The sequence below is a fragment of the Microcaecilia unicolor genome, chromosome 3 (genome assembly GCF_901765095.1).
Source record: "Microcaecilia unicolor chromosome 3, aMicUni1.1, whole genome shotgun sequence".
Taxonomy (NCBI): domain Eukaryota; kingdom Metazoa; phylum Chordata; class Amphibia; order Gymnophiona; family Siphonopidae; genus Microcaecilia; species Microcaecilia unicolor.
In genome coordinates, this window is record NC_044033.1 from 440,395,347 (window position 1) to 440,412,793 (window position 17,447).

A 17,447-nucleotide genomic window follows, 5' to 3' on the forward strand; every position below is an offset into this window, starting at 1 on the left:
CTGGGTAATTGAAACAAATAAGAGGGAAATAGCACAAAATGTCATCAGTAAAATAGATTGTATAAGGCCACAGATGGGATGAGGCGGACTCAGGAATCATGGGAAGCAGATGTTTTATTCATAACTCAACACGGCATGTGTTCGGCTATTGCCTGCATCAGGGGTCTTCATATAAACACAATATCATGCATATCAGATAAAACAATAACAATAGGAAAAATAAAATGCTAAACATGTAAATACCAGTTAGAGTTAAAACATTGATTAAAAAATCCTTCTTATCAATGACAATACAGGAAAATACTGTAAAAGATATGCATAGAAAATGATTACACAAATATAAAAAAAAGGAAGGAAGCATACATTCTCACCCTGAATTGTCTGATAATATATCTGTAAGTAAGCTCTTCAGATAGATTATCAGGCAATTCAGGGTGAGAGTTTATGTTTCCTTCCCTTTTTTAATATTTGTTTATTGAGGGGCCCCTTTACAAAGCAGCAGTAGGGCTACCACATGTGTAGCACGTACCAAATTGACACTTCCGCCCAGTTAGCACGCCCACCTGAAGTAGTTTCAAAGTTGGTGTGCGCTGTTTCCCATGGTAGAAAATATTTTTCTAATTTCTGCCACAGGTGGCATTCCTGGTGGTAATCGGCAGCGTGGCCCCATTGGTGCATTGTGCTTGAGTACTGTGTGTGTAGTGCGTGAACTCACACTGCTAGGTCAATGTGTGGAGGTAATGGCTCAGGCAGTAAATAGCTGTGCACTACTTTTAATTTTAGCACACGGCCATTTACTGTCCCATTAAAAAAAAGTATTTTTCCCAGCTGTGGTAAAACATAGTAACATAGTAACATAGTAGATGACGGCAGAAAAAGACCTGCATGGTCCATCCAATCTGCCCAACAAAATAAACTTATATGTGTATACCTTACCTTGATTTGTACCTGCCTTTTTCAGGGCACAGTGTGTGCCAAAAACACACAGCCACACTACAAAAGCCCAATTTGTACTGTGACTTAGTAAAAGGACCCCTAAATGTTGCGTCCCACACAACAATAAAATGGCCCCTTGTTGATTATTGGCTTTATGTTGATGACAAGCATTTTTTACCATCTGTTTGGACTACTGTGGAGGCTTCACTAAAAGTTTTTATTTATTTTATTTATTTATTAGGGTTTATTTACTGCCTTTTTGAAGGAATTCACTCAAGGCGATGTATAGCAAGAATATATCAAACATGAGCAATCAACAATTACAGCAGTAAAATATTCAATTAACAATACAAAGTATGGCATATATACTACTTGCAATGTCAGCACAATACATAATAGAATATTTTAATAGACAGCGAAGGGTATAAGCAAAGATGGAATATACAGATATGTAAAAGAGTAAGAGGAGTTAGAAAATAAGGTGACTAATTTAAAGAAAGTTGCACATGAGGTCTGAGAGATGGTTAAATATTATCTCTGCTAGGGTAGGAGTGGATAAACATGTCCTGCTGCAGTAAGTGCAGTCCATGTCACTCCTTGTGTGTATATGTATGTGTGTGTGAGATTAACAAGTTAGTTACTTCTTCCATTAAAGGCCTGGTTAAAGAGCCAAATTTTCACCTGCTTCCTGAAGTAGAGATAGTCTTGTGTTAAGCGGAGCCTTTCAGGGAGTGCATTCCAGAGTGTGACGGCTATTACGGAGAAGGTCCGCTTGCGGGTATCACATACTGTGTAGTCAGCCCTGTATGGTGCCTATTAATACCTGGATGTTTTCTAATAAGCTGGTGCTAAATTTGAAGAAAGACAGAGATTATAAGAAACAGAAGAGAAGTGTGGTAGCCGTGTTAGTCCACTTTTAAAGATAATCAATAGAAATAAAACAAAATAAAACATGGAAAAAAAATAAGATGAAGAAAAAGTAGAATAACTCTGTCAATATTCCATCTTGTTGTTAAGTTAGTGACTATCATATCCCTATTCAAACTGAGGCTCCTAATTTAGGAATGAATTTCATCTTTATCAACGTATCCATTTCTGTTGCAGAATGCTTAACTTTTAGTAATTTGCTTTACTGTCTTTCATATGATAATATCAAAGTTGTATACAATAGTAAAATAAACTCAAGAAGGATGAATATCAAATAGAAAAGAAAAACAGACAAACCAGACCAGCTACTAATATAAGAATTTCTTATTCAAACCATTATGGGAAAAACTCCAAAACCACATCAACAAAGCCAAGAAAGCATCTTGTTGGTAGGCATGGTTATTAAAAATAGTTTCTCTGTGTCATCTTAAAAATCCTTGTGTCAGTCTCTTAATGTTCTGGCAAATGTCCTTATTTACATTTTATCACTATCAAAAGATCCAGACTAAGAAAACAAATGAAGAAGATTACAGCATTGTACCTTCATAATATTGATGGTTTGATGAAAGGATGAAAGGGGGGAGGGGAGAGAGAGAGAGAGAGAGAGAGAGAGAGAGAGAGAGAGAGAGAGAGAGCACAGGATAGAGGAAGTAAAAAAAAAATGAAAATCCCCCCCTGCCCTCCAAAGACTTAGGAAAATTTATAGAAAAGTATAGTGATTTAATACATTTCATAATTGTTTTTGATGGAGACAATTATATATAAAATATCAGGGGACAAGTATACCCAGAGTAATATATTAAAAATGGCATAAGTAATGTAAGTATTGCCATACTGGGACAAGCCCAGATCCCAAAAAAGTGCAATACATTTTAGGCTGCTTATCCTAGAAATAAGCAGTCAATTTTAATAATGGTCTATGGACTTTACCGTTAGGAAGCCAGCCAAACCTTTTTTTAAACCCCACTAAGCTAATTGCTTTTACTACATTCTCTGGCAACGAATTCCAGAGTTTTATTACACATTGAGTGAAGAAACATTTTCTAATGATTTGTCTTAAATTTACTACTTTGTAGCTTCATCACGTGTTCCCTAGTCATAGTATTTTTGGAAAGAGTAAACAAGCGATTCACATTTACCCATTCCATTCCAATCATTATTTTATAGACCTCTATCATATATTCTCTTAGCCGTCTTTCCTCCAATCTGAGGAGCCCTAGCCACTGCAGCCTTTCCTCATAGGGAAGTCATCTCATCCCCTTTATCATTTTTGTTGCTGTTCTCTGTACCTTTTCCAGTTCCAATATATTTTTTGAAATGCAGTGACCAGAATTAAACACAGTATTGGAGGTGTGGTTGCACTATTGAGCTTTACAAAGGCATTATAATGTCCTCATTTTTGTTTTCCATTCCTTTCCTAATAACACCTAACATTCTATTTGCTTTCTTAGCCGCTGTAGCACACTGAGCAGAGGGTTTCAATGTATCAACAACGATGACATTTAGATCCCTTTCCTGGTCAGTTACTCCTAATGTGGAAACTTGCATTACGTAGCTATAATTCGGATTCCTCTTTCCCACATGTATCACTTTGCACTTGCTCACATTAAACGTCATCTGCCATTTAGATGCCCAATCTCCCAGTCTCATAAAGTCCTCTTGAAAATTTTCACAATCCTCTTGCGATTTAACAACTTTGAATAACTTTGTGTTGTCAGCAAATTTAATTACCTCACTAGTTACTCCTATCTCTAGGTCATTTATAAATATGTTAAAAAGCAGCGGTCCCATCACAGACCCATGGGTAACCCCACTATCTACCCTTCTCTGTTGAGAATACTAACCATTTAATCCTATTTATTGAATTTCAAATTTTTACAAATGAATATCAATTTGTAAGGTAATACAGAGAAACAGTTATAAGGCAATTACAAAATAAAAGATATATATATCTAATCGTAATATTCTAACTCTTCCTTAGACCACAGCAAGTATTTGGGGGGAGTGGATTTAGAAAACTAAAAGGAGAATTCAATGAGGAAAATCACGTTTTAAACCACAATTGGCATAGTCCTGTTCTTTATCCCGTCATTCTCTATTAGCTGATTCAGTTGTTCCAATCTGACGGCTAGTTGGATTTTTAGAGTCCAGAAAAACCTTCAGCTGACTTGGCTCAAAAAAGACATATTTAACACCTAATAAACGTATCACACATTTACAGGGATAAACCAGTGTAAAAGTTGCGCCCAAGGTTTTTACATCTTCTCTCAGGGTCAAAAATTGTTTTCTTCTTTGCTGGGTCACCTTTGTAACATCAGGATATACCCATATTTTTTGACCGCAAAAGAGTGCTGAGGAGTTTTTGAAATATAATTTCATAATCATATTTAAGTCCTGCTCAAATACAAAGGATACTATCAAAGTCCCCCGGTTAGATATTTCAACAATAGAATCTTCTAATAATGCAGTTAAATTCTGCAAGTCAATATCTTTTCTCTGAGGGGCTATGTTCAGCATATTTACTGATTGAGAAGCCTCTCTACGTTTCTGAATAGTTGGAAGGTAATAAACTTTATTACAAGGGGGAATATCTTTAGGAGAGATCTTCAGAATCTCTTGTAGATATTTTTTTAAGAAATCATGAGATGATAATGCAGGTGAAATTGGAAAATTCAGTAGTCTAAGTGTAAGACGTCGATTAAAGTTCTCAATTTGCTCTATTTTGCGAGATGTTAGGATTTTATCTTTAACCAAGGTGTCCACAGTCAATTTCACTGTATTTACCTCCTCTTTTACCTGAGATACTTGATTTATTACCTCTATTTTTATTTTATCAAAAGCTTCCGACATTGAAGACAGTTTACTCACTATTGTAGACATTTCTTTAGTAGATTTAGCCACCTCAGCCGAAAGTCCCCACCGCTTGCCAAATAGCCGTCAGGGTAACCTCCTGTGGGGCTCCTTGCTCCAGTATGCTTCCTTCTGCTTGTCCAGGGGAGGAACCACCGATCAGGCTCAAACTGTCGGCGTCTTCCGTCTCAGCTTGGCCTGCAAACCCTACCCTGGAACTTGCAGGACACGGAGGTCGCGTCAGCTCAGGCGGCGATAGCGTGGTATCCGGCCCCAGAATAGACGTCGTTCCTTCGGCGTCACTCAGCGCGGGACTCGCCAAACCATGTTCCACTGGGAAGATTGTCATGTAGTGGTCTAGGGTCTGCTGTATCGGAGACGAAGTAAAGGCTATCGGTGGTTGCCTTTTAATCGCCGCTTTCCGCTTAGTATGAGGCATTTCAACACAGGAAAAATGAGAATGAGGTATTTTCAGCAGGTTCCCGAGACGCTCACGCAGCAAGCTAGGACGCCATGTTGCTACTCCCCCCATTTTCTATCTTTTAATCAGTTCTTAATCCACAATAGTACACTACCTTGTATCCCATGACTCTCCTATTTCCTCTGGAGTCTTTCATGAGGTACTTTGTCAAATGCCTTTTGAAAATCCAGATACACAATATCAATTGGCTCAGCTTTATCCACACGTTTGTTCACCCCTTCAAAAAATGTAATAGATTGGTGAGGCAAGATTTCCCTTCACTAAATTCATGTTGGCTTTGTCTTATTAATCCATGCTTTTGAATATGCTCTATAATTTTTTGTTTGTTACATTTGTACCCCGTGCTTTTCCCACTCATGGCAGGCTCAATGCAGCTTACATGGGGCAATGGAGGGTTAAGTGACTTGCCCAGAGTCACAAGGAGCTGCCTGTGCCTGAAGTGGGAATTGAACTCAGTTCCTCAGTTCCCCAGGACCAAAGTCCACCACCCTAACCACTAGGTCACTCCTCCACTCATCTTTGTAATAGTCTCTACCATTTTTCCTGGCACTGACGTCAGGCTCACCAGTCTATAATTTCCCAGATCTCCTCTGGAACCTTTTTAAAAAATCGGCGTTATATTGGCCAGCCTCCAATCTTCCGGTACCATGCTTGATTTTAAAGATAAATTACATATTACTAACAATAGTTCTGTAAGTTCATTTTTCAATTCTATCAGTACTCTGGAATGAATACCATCTGGACTAGGAGATTTACCATCTGGACCAGGAGATTTGCTACTCTGTAATTTGTCAAATTGCGCCATTACATCTTTCAGGTTTATAGAGATTTCAGTCAGTTTCTCTGACTCGTCAGCTTTGAATACTATTTCTGGCACCGGTATCTCTCCCAAATCTTCTTTGGTGAAGACTGACGCAAAGAATTAATTTATTCTCTCCGCTATGGCTTTGTCTTACCTGATTGCCCATTTTACCCCTTGGTCATCTAGCGGTCCAACCGATTCTTTTGCTGGCTTCTTCCTTTTAATATACCTAAAAAAATATTTCTATGTGTTTTTGTCTCCAATGCAATCTTTTTTCAAAGTCCCTCTTTGTCTTCCTTATCAGTGCTTTGCATTCGACTTGACATTTCTTATGCTGTTTCTTACTATTTTCAGTTGGTTCCTTCCTCCATTTTCTGAAGGAATTTCTTTTAGCTCTAATAGCTTCCTTCACCTCACTTTTTAATCATGCCAGCTGTTGTTTGGTCTTCCTTCCTCCTTTTTTAATACACGGAATATATTTGGCCTGGGCTTCTATGATGGTATTTTTGAACAGCATCCATGCCGATGTAAATTTTTTAAATTTGCAGCTGCTCCTCTAATTTCTTTTCACCATTCTTCTCATTTTATCATAGTCTCCTTTTTGAAAGTTAAAAGCTAATGTATTTGATTTCCTGTCTGTACTTATTCTTTTGGCATTTTTTTTAGAAGACCAGTGACAGCGATTGTAAGGAGTTTGGTACAATCTGCTTTAAAACCTGCAAAGACTTATTGCAGTTGACCCCTGAGGCAGGCGCGGTTGAGTGCCGAAATACGGCCCATGTCGAGTCCTTTTTTATTAAAGATTGTACCATTGTTCCAGTTCTTGAGGTCCTTTTGTGCTTTTTTGTGCTGCTTTACTCTGTGTGCTTTTGGACCCTCTCTTTGATTTCTTACTCCAAAGCCATTATCAAATGTGATCATACTATGATCACTGTTATCAAGTGGGAGCAACTAGTGAGGTAATTGAAATCACCCATTATTATTGATTTGCCCAGGTTGTTAGTCTCCCTAATTTCTGATAACATTTATACATCCATCAAGTTATCCTGGCCAGGTGGACAGCAGTACACTCTTATCACTATCCTTTTCCTCTTTACACATGGAATTTCACTCCTTAGGTATTCTAAGATGTGTTTTGATTTCTGCAGAATTTTCAATCTATTTGATTCAAGGCCCTCTTTAACATACAGTGCTACCCCTCCACCAATTCGATCCATCCTATCATTACGATTTAATTTGTACCCTGGTATGACAGTGTCCCACTGGTTATCCTCTTTCCACCAGGTCTCAGAGATGCCTATTATGTCTAATTTTTCATTTAGTGCAATACATTCTAACTGTCCTATCTTATTTCTTATGTTTCTGGCATTCATATATAGACATTTCAAACTATGTTTGTTGTTCCTATTTACATCTTGCTCAGTAGTTGACAGTGTTAATTTGCAATCTTTTGTCTGATTTTTATTTAAAGACACCTTAACTACTGTGGTCTCTTTTGCAACCTCACTATCGGGATACACTATCTTCCCTGTTTTGGTGATACCTTTGAAAAATACCTTGTTCCAAACCATGCGCTTTTGAACGACTGTCGGCCTTCCCCCTGCCTGGTTGTGCCTCTGCTTTTCAGTTGTCTGTAGCTGTGTGTTTATGTTGTGTGTGTGAAAGAGAGAGAGAGAGACTGTGGCTGGGTATATGTTCTAGTTTAAAAGCTGCTTTATCTCCTTTTTAAATGCCAATGCTTAGTTGAGAAAGAGGTCTTTACAGCAGGATAGACCAATAGTAAAAGTCCTTAAACAGACAGGCAGGTGTGGCTGTGTTACATGTGAGACTGCATTACACACAATGCATTGCACATATATTTTTGCAGTGAGGACTGCAGCAGTAAAAATCCTTAGAAGTGAGAATAACAGTAAAATCATTAAACATATTTTAGGGTCACACTATAAACTTGTGCAAGGCTGTCGGAGTACAGAACAGCAGCCACCCAGCTATTTACATGCCTAATAATTGAATCACCAACTACAACAGCCATCCTAACTCTTCTAACCTGGACAGTAGTTCCTGGAGACACATACGTGAGTGTGAGAGAATATTGCATCCCCTGTTGTACTGGTCCTGTCTGCAGGATTTCTTCCAGCTGCACCATGTTGAAGCTCTCCTTTTAGAAGACCTCTCTCCTCCAAGGCAGCACAGGGGCTGCCAGATTGGAGGTGGGACTTCTCTACAACATCCCTGTAGGCCTCCTCTATGTACCTCTATGTCTCCCTCAGCTCCTCCAAGTCTGCTACTCTAGACTCAAGAGATGGACTCACACATATGACCTCTCACCAACTGGGAGATAAACATACATGCAACACTCAATACAAGAGACTGGATAGCACCGCTCTTGCTGCTGGACTACTTTCTGCATCTTAGTATTATAGTGTAATTTAATTAAAACTTCTTAAGGTACTAGTGATATCAGATGAATATACAGAACCTTAAGTTTGGTGTAATTTCTAATTTATGTAGTGTTTGTTTCTTAGAAACTAATAAAATGTAAAACTGTAATGAAAACTCCCTTCTTGTCCTAATTAGAATAATTGACTATAAATGAATATTTAAGCTAGGGGTGCGTGGGAGTTAGGGACCGAACTGGGCCCTACTGTGCCTTCTATATGCTATCTGTTAATTCTGTGCCTGAAAATTCAAGTTTTAAAACTATGGGGGAAAGGGTATGGAGACTAGCTAATAAAGTTTGATTCTTTTTTTTTTTTTAATTCTGTGTTTATCAATATCCTGCAATTCCTCTTTTAAACCAAATCTAACTCACCAAGCACAGAATAAAATAATGTCACTTACCCACAGAAATGGTTTGGATTTTAAGGAGACTATTTCAAACAAACCTTTTGAAGCTAGCCCAGTAATCAGATCATCCTTAGTAACCTTTGCAAATATTCTACTTCCTCATACCTTAATTAATACCTAATTCAGATTAGTAGCAGTGCTACTTCTCCAACAGGCAAGTACAGAAAATAACTTTTTTTTACTACAGTTTAAGCCTTCTTACTATCCTTTTTATACTCTTGGCTATTGTGTTTCTACCTCTAGAGAAAGTTTCAGTTTAAATCTATGGGGAAAAGGGTTGTACATTATGAAAACTAGTTAATAATGCTTGCTTCTCTTTTATTTTTTTTTTTTTCTAATACTGAACTGGGCCCTACTGTGCCTTCTCTAGACTACCTGTTAATGATGTGGCAGAAAATTCAAGTTTTAAAACTATGGAGAAAAGGGTATGGAGACTAGTTAATAAAGTTTGATTCTTTTTTTTTAATCTGTGTTTATCAATATCCTAAAATTCTTCTTTTAAACCCAATCTTTAAGTTACCAGTCACAAAATAAAATAATGTCACTTACCCATAGAAATGTCCTCTTCTCTCAGAACTTCTCAGAAAGAAAGTTAAGTAGGACCTTTCCTTTCTATATAGTTTGGATTCTAAAGAGCAGTGCTTTTTTTGTGCCGGTACGCAACGGTACGGCGTACCGGCACCTTTTTTTTGCTCCCCCCGCCCGTGACGGACGCAGTGCCAGCCCCCATTTCCGGCCGCTGCTGCTTCTCCTGTTGAGCAGCAGCGGCCGCTACACAAAGAAAAAGATTTAAAAAAAACTTCAAACCTGGCTGAAACGCGGCACCCCGGCACTGTAGACAGCCATTGGGCATTGGCTGTTGCCCCGCAGCCGCTCCTCCTCTTGCCTCTACGTCACTGCGCTCCTCCGGGGTCTTCCTCCAGGGGCAGTGACGTAGAGGCAAGAGGAGGAGCGGCTGTGGGGCAACAGGCAATGCCTAATGGCTGTCTACAGTGCCGGGGTGCCGCGTTTCAGCCAGGTTTCAATTTTTTTAAACTTTTTCTTTGTGTAGCGGCCGCTGCTGCTCAACAGGAGAAGCAGCAGCGGCCGGAAATAGAGGCTGGTGCCGCGTGCGTCGCGACTTCGCGCCGTTCGCGGGAAACTTGGCAGGGAGAGGGAAACCAACAGAGGGAAGGATTGGGGAGAGAGAAAAAGAGGGAATCCAACAGAGGGAAGGATTGGGGAGAGAGGATTGGGGAGAAAGAGGGAAACCAACAGAGGGAAGGATTGTGGAGAGAGAGAAAGAGGGAAACCAACAGAGGGAAGGATTGGGGAGAGAGAGAAAGAGGGAAGGATTGGGGAGAGAGAGAGAAAGAGGGAAAACAACAGAGGGAAGGATTGGGGAGAGAGAGAAAGAGGGAAACCAATAGAGGGAAGGATTGGGGAGAGAGAAAAAGAGGGAAAACAACAGAGGGAAGGATTGGGGAGAGAGAGAAAGAGGGAAAACAACAGAGGGAAGGATTGGGGAAAGAGGGAAAACAACAGAGGGAAGGATTGGGGAGAGAGAGGGGAAAACAACAGAGGGAAGGATTGGGGAGAGAGAGGGAAAAACAGATGGAAGGATGGGGAGAGAGAGGGAAAACAGATGGAAGGATTGGGGAGAGAGGGGAAAACAGATGGAAGGATTGGGGAGAGAGAGGGAAAACAGATGGAAGGATGGGGAGAGAGAGGGAAAAACACAGATGGAAGGATTGGGGAGAGAGGGAAAAACAGATGGAAGGATGGGGAAAGAGAGAGGGAGAATTGGGGAGAGAGAGGGGAAAACAGATGGAAGGATGGGGAGAGAGAGGGAAAACAGATGGAAGGATTGGGGAGAGAGGGGAAAAACAGATGGAAGGATTGGGGAGAGAGGGGAAAACAGATGGAAGGATGGGGAGAGAGGGAAAAACACAGATGGAAGGATTGGGGAGAGAGGGAAAAACAGATGGAAGGATGGGGAAAGAGAGAGGGAAAACAGATGGAAGGATGGGGAAAGAGGGGGAAAACAGATGGAAGGATGGGGAGAGAGGGGGAAAAACAGATGGAAGGATGGGGAGAGAGAGAGGGAAAACGGAAAGATGGGGAGAGAAAGAGGGAAGACGCTGGATGGAAGAATGCAGAAAGAAATAGGGGAGAGAAAGCAGAGCTGCTGGATGGAAAAGGGGAATAGAGAAAGACTGGAGAATAAGAGGAAGGGCATGGGGAGAACAAGGGTGAGGAAAAGATGAAAAGCCACAGGTGGATGAAGGAAATTAAAGAATGGATAGTAAGAATGAATTAAATCTGGACAGAGAGAGCCTGAAAAATATTGAAGAAAGCAAAGAAAAAGGAGACAAAAATGACAAATGGCACAGAAGAGTTAAGCGAAAACAAAGGAAAGCAGAATCACAGACTGGGACCAATATGGAAAGAAAAACAGTCACCAGACAACAAAGGTAGAAAAAAAATCATTTTATTTTCATTTTAGTGTTTGTAATATGTCCAATTTGAGAATTTACATTGGCTGTCTTATTTTGCACTGGGTATACTGGAGCTGTAAGAGCTTACATTGATTATTTATAATGAAAAAAATCACGATATTTTTTTTCTCCTATAGTACTGTAATATTTTCAATGATGTCTGTTTATATGCGCCATGGCTGGTGTAGGGGGTGTGGTTAATGTGGGTGTGGCTATCATAGGGGTGGAGCCATATGTGGTGACCCCGCCCATAATGAGTACCGGCACCTTTTTTTCTACAAAAAAAGCACTGCTAAAGAGACTGTTTCAAACAAACCCTTAGAAGCTAGCCCAGTAATCAGATTGTTGTTAGTAACCTTTGCAAATATTCTACTTCCTCACACCTTAATTAAAACCTAATCAGGTCAGCAGCAGTGTTACCTCTCCAGCAGGCAAGAACAGAAAATAACTTTCTTTTAGGACAGTTTAAGTCTTGCTGCTATCCTTTTTATTCTCTTGGCTGTTAAGTTTCTACCTCTAGAGAAAGTTTCAGTTTAAAACTATAGGGAAAAGGGTTGTACACTATAGAAACTAGTTAAAATGCACATTGTATGCTATGAGTGTGGGCGCTGTGTACTTTAGTGGGAGAGGGGAAGACATCTTAAAGTTGAATTTAGTGAGCAAAGTTTTGTTGGTTAATAATTCTGTTGGATTGTTGTTTTAATCATATTAATTAATGCTACTGTTGGGCTAACTGAAGGGACTGTGCAGGTCTTTATCATCCATCATTTACTGTTACTATATTTTGTTTTGTTGTTGTTTTTTTCCTCTTTGTGATCACTTTATATTTCACTAGGTGGTTACAGGCCTGCTGCCTCCTCTTCTGCTTCCTGGATCACGGCAAAACCTGGGTTTAGCTTCTCAGCGTAATGAACATGAAGCTAAGTTTGTTCCTCAAGGGGATGGTTCCTGACTAAAGAAAAGTTAGCATCATGTGATTTCTCCTAAGAAGAATGTGAAAACTAATATATACAAGTAATTTTACAGAAAATAAAATTAAGGTAAGCATAAAGAAACAACAGTCAAACAAGAAAAATGGGTAAAATATAAAAGGAATAGTTTAACAAAAAAAAACACACACACACACACACAGACAAAACTGTGTCAATGAACACTGCCCAGGATAACTATGTTGTCCTTGTGTCTATTTTCAGTTTTCTGTAGGGAAATGATGGACCAATTTGAACTTGTTGACTACCAGATACAGTATATTAACGGAGTCTTTTACAAAGGCGTGCTAGTGTTTTTAGTGTGCACTAAAAATTAATGTGTGCTAAACACTAAGATGCCCATAGGAATATAAAGCTCCATCCCAGATTTTACACTGGGGTGGTTTAACATGGCTGAGCTGACCGAGATAATAAAGAGTAGTAGCAGTGAAGCAGTTGAGTCAGGGTAATGAGCTGAATGGTTGAAAGGTTGGGTAATCTGAACCAATTAGAGAGAGGAAAAAGTGTGTGCAGAATTTTGAGTGGTCTTGCAGTTTGTGAGCCTGGGTGGGTGATAGCTAATTTTGGCTGACCCTCCCAGCCCACCCTTTCTTATGGGGTTGGGAGGTATTTTGTTGTGGGGTGCAGGTTGTTATGGTGAATGATAGGGAGGCTTAAAGCGGAATGTGGGGTTAGTATGTCACAATGTGGGGTTTGAAGGATCATTTACTTTTCAGTATGAATTCAGAAGTGATACAATTGGGGAGTTTATTGAAAGGGAGTTTGGGGTTCATGTGGGGTAGTAATTACTAATTGACAGCAGAAACAACAGACCCAGACAGTGTAACATGGAAGAAAAAGGACTAGCTTGCCAGAGGCTAGAGTTTCGGAGCTCTTATCTAGTATATGAGCAGACAACCACCCTCTGGGCATGGACATGAGGGAATGGGTTGGTTCAGCAGAACCACAAATCATTTGTTCGGAGTTGTGAGAATTTGATATCAGTACGAGATAGTCTGACTAAGAGGGGGGGGGGGGGTTTGCATTAGTGTTGTAATTGATCATTTAAGTGTGAAGTTTTTAAAGATGATTTGAAACTGGTTAATAAAGCTGTGTTCAATTTAATCCATAGTTTGAGTTTAGTGTTGTTTATTTATGTATTTATGAATATGAATGTTGTTGATGAAAAGGGAGTGTGAATGCTTATGCTATGGGTGTCTTAGCATTTAGCATATGCTAATTTTTAGTATGCATTAAAAACACTAGAGAACCTCTCTAAAAGGGGTCCTAACTTACTTGCGTGTTCTATATCAGGGGTCCCCAAACTCAATGCTCATGGGTGCAGTGCTTTCAGGTTTCCACAGTGAATGTGCATAAAGTCTATTTGTATACAATGGAGGCAGTGAATCCAAATAGATTTTATACATATTTGTAGTAGAAATCCTGAAAAACAGACCAGGTTGTGACCTCGAGGTCTAAGATTGGGGGACCTAGTTCTAGATGTGTCAAGTTCTTTAGCAGTCTGTGTCCATTTTTAGAAGCCTTATTTGTGATCACATGTGCAAATATTGGCATTTAAACATCTACCTGAATAAAAGTAAAAAAAAAAACAAATTGTAGAACGTGTGTAAATCTCTACTATGTGCATATAGGAAGGGGACGTGGTTTGGGTAGTATTTTGGTGGAACTAGGGCGGAACAAAAATTACACATATATTTCCCATTTCAGATGTGAAATGCATGTTTATGATTATTAGAGATCAATATTAGGATTTACAACTTCTCCCTGGGGGCTTCCTGTCTAGAAGATCAAGAGTGTGAGGATTTATGTTTGGAGGAAACAATGGGTACTGTGGTTTGGCAATTCTTTGAATACCATTCCTGATACTATTCTGTTAGGTCATTCCCAGATACTTCCTGTGACTCAGGTATCTCATGTTCTGGGGATCTTATTTGATTCTACTCTATCATTTGAGTGACAAATTAGCAATTTAATGAAAAAGGTGTTTTTTAAACTAAGATTATTAAGAACCATTTGGCCATATTTTGATACTAAACATTTTGCATTGCAAAGCATGTCTGCCAAAACGATTTTTCGGTGTAGTAAATATGATAGAGTTACCCTATTACTGATTGATCTACATTGGTTGCTTGTGAATGCTAGGTTTGTTTTTAAGGTCTTTTGCTTGGTTTTTAAATCTTTACATGGTCTGGCCTCGTTTTTGTTTTTTTAAATATGACTCATTTTCTTGTTCTTCTTCTCAATTAACTCTAAAACTAAAGCATAGTAATATTTTACTTTTGCCCACAGTTTTTCATCTTTTATTTAAAAGATGTTATGAAAGATCATATTCATATCAAGCTGCTAAGTATTGGAGATCTCTTCCAACTAACCTAAGGCTTGAAAATTCCCATATAATGTTTCGTAGAAATCTTAAGACTTTTTTGTTTGATGAATACTTATTGGAAGTTTAGTTTAAAAGTTGTTTATTGCCCATTTTATAGATTTGTTTATTCTATTGTATTTTGATTTGTTTAATGATATTGTATGTAATGCTTTATTGTATATTATGCTTTATTGTAAACTGCTTTGGACCTCATGTGGGAATCTTGCAATATAAATGTGCCGGATTAGAGTATGTACTGGAAATGACTAAATTGTGGATACTTGAGAAATAGTGGATATGTTCTATTTCTTAAGGAAATGTACAGATATTTTGCATTGTTGGATAGTTTGGACTGAGTCTGTAGCACAGTTTTGAAAGAAATAAGTGGTGAATTCAGTAATGTCAACATGGGTTTGGACAAATGTGAAATTGAATATAATGGAAGTATAAGTGCATACTGAAAACTTAAAATAAAAAAACCTTTTGTGGGCTATGATTAGATTGGAAACTGACTAGGTAAAATTATCTTAGCCTATGTTCACGTATAAGATTATTCCTTTTAATATTAATGAGATCATTGTTTTCTGGGTGGACTTTTCCTTGTTTTCCACCCTTCCTTTTCTAGTGGCATGTCTTGTTTTGTATTATTTCTTTCATATTAAATAAACAAATAAATCATATGCACAAAGGTAACCCATCACTGTTCTGGGAGATCCCAAAGGAAGTAATTAGGGGACATGCAGTTTCTCACTGTATTTAGAATAAAAGGAGTGAAGAAATACTCTTATAAAAATGGGGAATGCTCTTTCCCAGGCTTAGAGAGCATGCATAAATAATCCCATGAGGGAAATGAGAGTGCCAAATCAGCTTTCAATGCTGTTTTTTATGAAAAAATTCTGTACTCTATGAAATTAGACAAGCATAGAATTATCCTCCATGGTAATAAACCTGGCAAATTGATGTCAAGGTTCATTAAATCATATCAACAACCTACCTTTATTCCAGTTATAAAAAATAAAATCTAGGAAGGCCAAAGACAGACTCACTCCAAATTAATTAAAGACCTTTTCATGCATTTGTTTTTAAATCCCTGAATGAAGAGGTGGGATTAATTTCAGAAAAATTCTATGCTTTCTTCTGTTTGCTAGATCTCCCCTTAATTAAAGAGGGGATTCAGTTGCTAAATTTGCAGATGATTGCAATCTCAGTAAAAATTGATGAGAACAACATCTCGCATACTATTAAGGGCCAGGCAAAGAGGGGGAATAATATGAGTGGCTTGCATGGATAAACCAGCGTTAAACTGAAGTGTGATTATTAAGGATATATATTTATGTGAAAAAAACAGGAAATATGAACAATATATCTTCTACTATTTCGTTATTTTCAAAATGGAGCAATAAGGGTAAAAGGCATCATTTCTTTTTTCATTGTGTCAACAATAGCATGCGCTATTTTTAAACTGTGCATGTTATTCGATTATTGTCTGTTATTTAAGTGTACCCAGCAGTTCACTGAGTGTGATGTATTAGTTTGCCAGCCTACAGAGGGTACATAAATGATCTGTAAAATTGCAATAAAAACATCATCTGGTGAAGGGGGGAGGGGAGGACTACAGTTCCAATGCCCTGACTACCTGATCACAATGGGACACAATTCATACTGCCCCATAACCATTCAGTCTAGGGATATTTAATTTAAAAACAGCATTAGAAGGTGTATGTTCAAAAGTAAGGGAATTAGAAAATTTAAAATAGCAAAAATCAAACTGATAAAGTCCATACACAAAGCAGTTCTACTTTCAACTTAGAAGCACTAGCAGGTTTTTCAGAAAATCCTTTGGCATTCTCTCAGATATTCGCATGTATATGTACAGCATATAGACTAGGAAAGATGATTTATTAAGAACATTTTATGACATATGATCAATATAATGATTTATTTCTATGTTTTCAATTACTGGATAAATATTTTTCTGCCTCTTCCATTGTTATCTTGTTTGTCTGCATTATTCTTTAGAATATAAAACCTGAGACATTACTATTTATTATTTTTATTTATTTAGATTTTGCTCATACCTTTTTTAGTAGTAGCTCAAGGTGAGTTACATTCAGGTACACTGGATATTTCTCTGTCCCAGGAGGGCTCACAATCTAAGTTTGTACCTGAGGCAATGGAGGGTTAAGTGACTTGCCCAAGATCACAAGGAGCAGCAGTGGGATTTGAGCCAGCCACCTCTGGATTGCAAGACCAGTGCTGAAATCTTTTCCAAGATTTTATAATTGCTCTCAATGAGGTGTAAATATCTTTTCTTAAAAGGCACCTGTGAAACCTTCTTTGGATTTCCGATGACATGAAATTTCACATTGAGATGTTTTGCATTGCTCATTAATGTTGAATTTAAATAAACTTTCACATGTGGAAGACTGGTTGTGAGTAGTTTCTGTAAAAGTGCTGTTCATTTTCATCCTTGCTAGACTGTCCATATGAGTGGGTTTGTCACACCTGCCAGCAGATGGAGACAAATCAAAACTGTTTGACTCCCTGTGTAAAGACTGGTGCAGTCTGGAAGCCAATTAGTAATTGACAGCAGAAACAACAGACCCTGACAGTGTAGCATGGATTTAAAAGGACTAGCTTGCCAGAGGGTAGAGTTTCAGAGCTCTTATCTAGTACATGAGCAAATATCCTGATTCCAGCAGAAGCTAGAGCTGAAGGCTGCCATTACTAAAACCACTGACAACCCATCTGCTTAGCTAAGAAAAAGACCCAG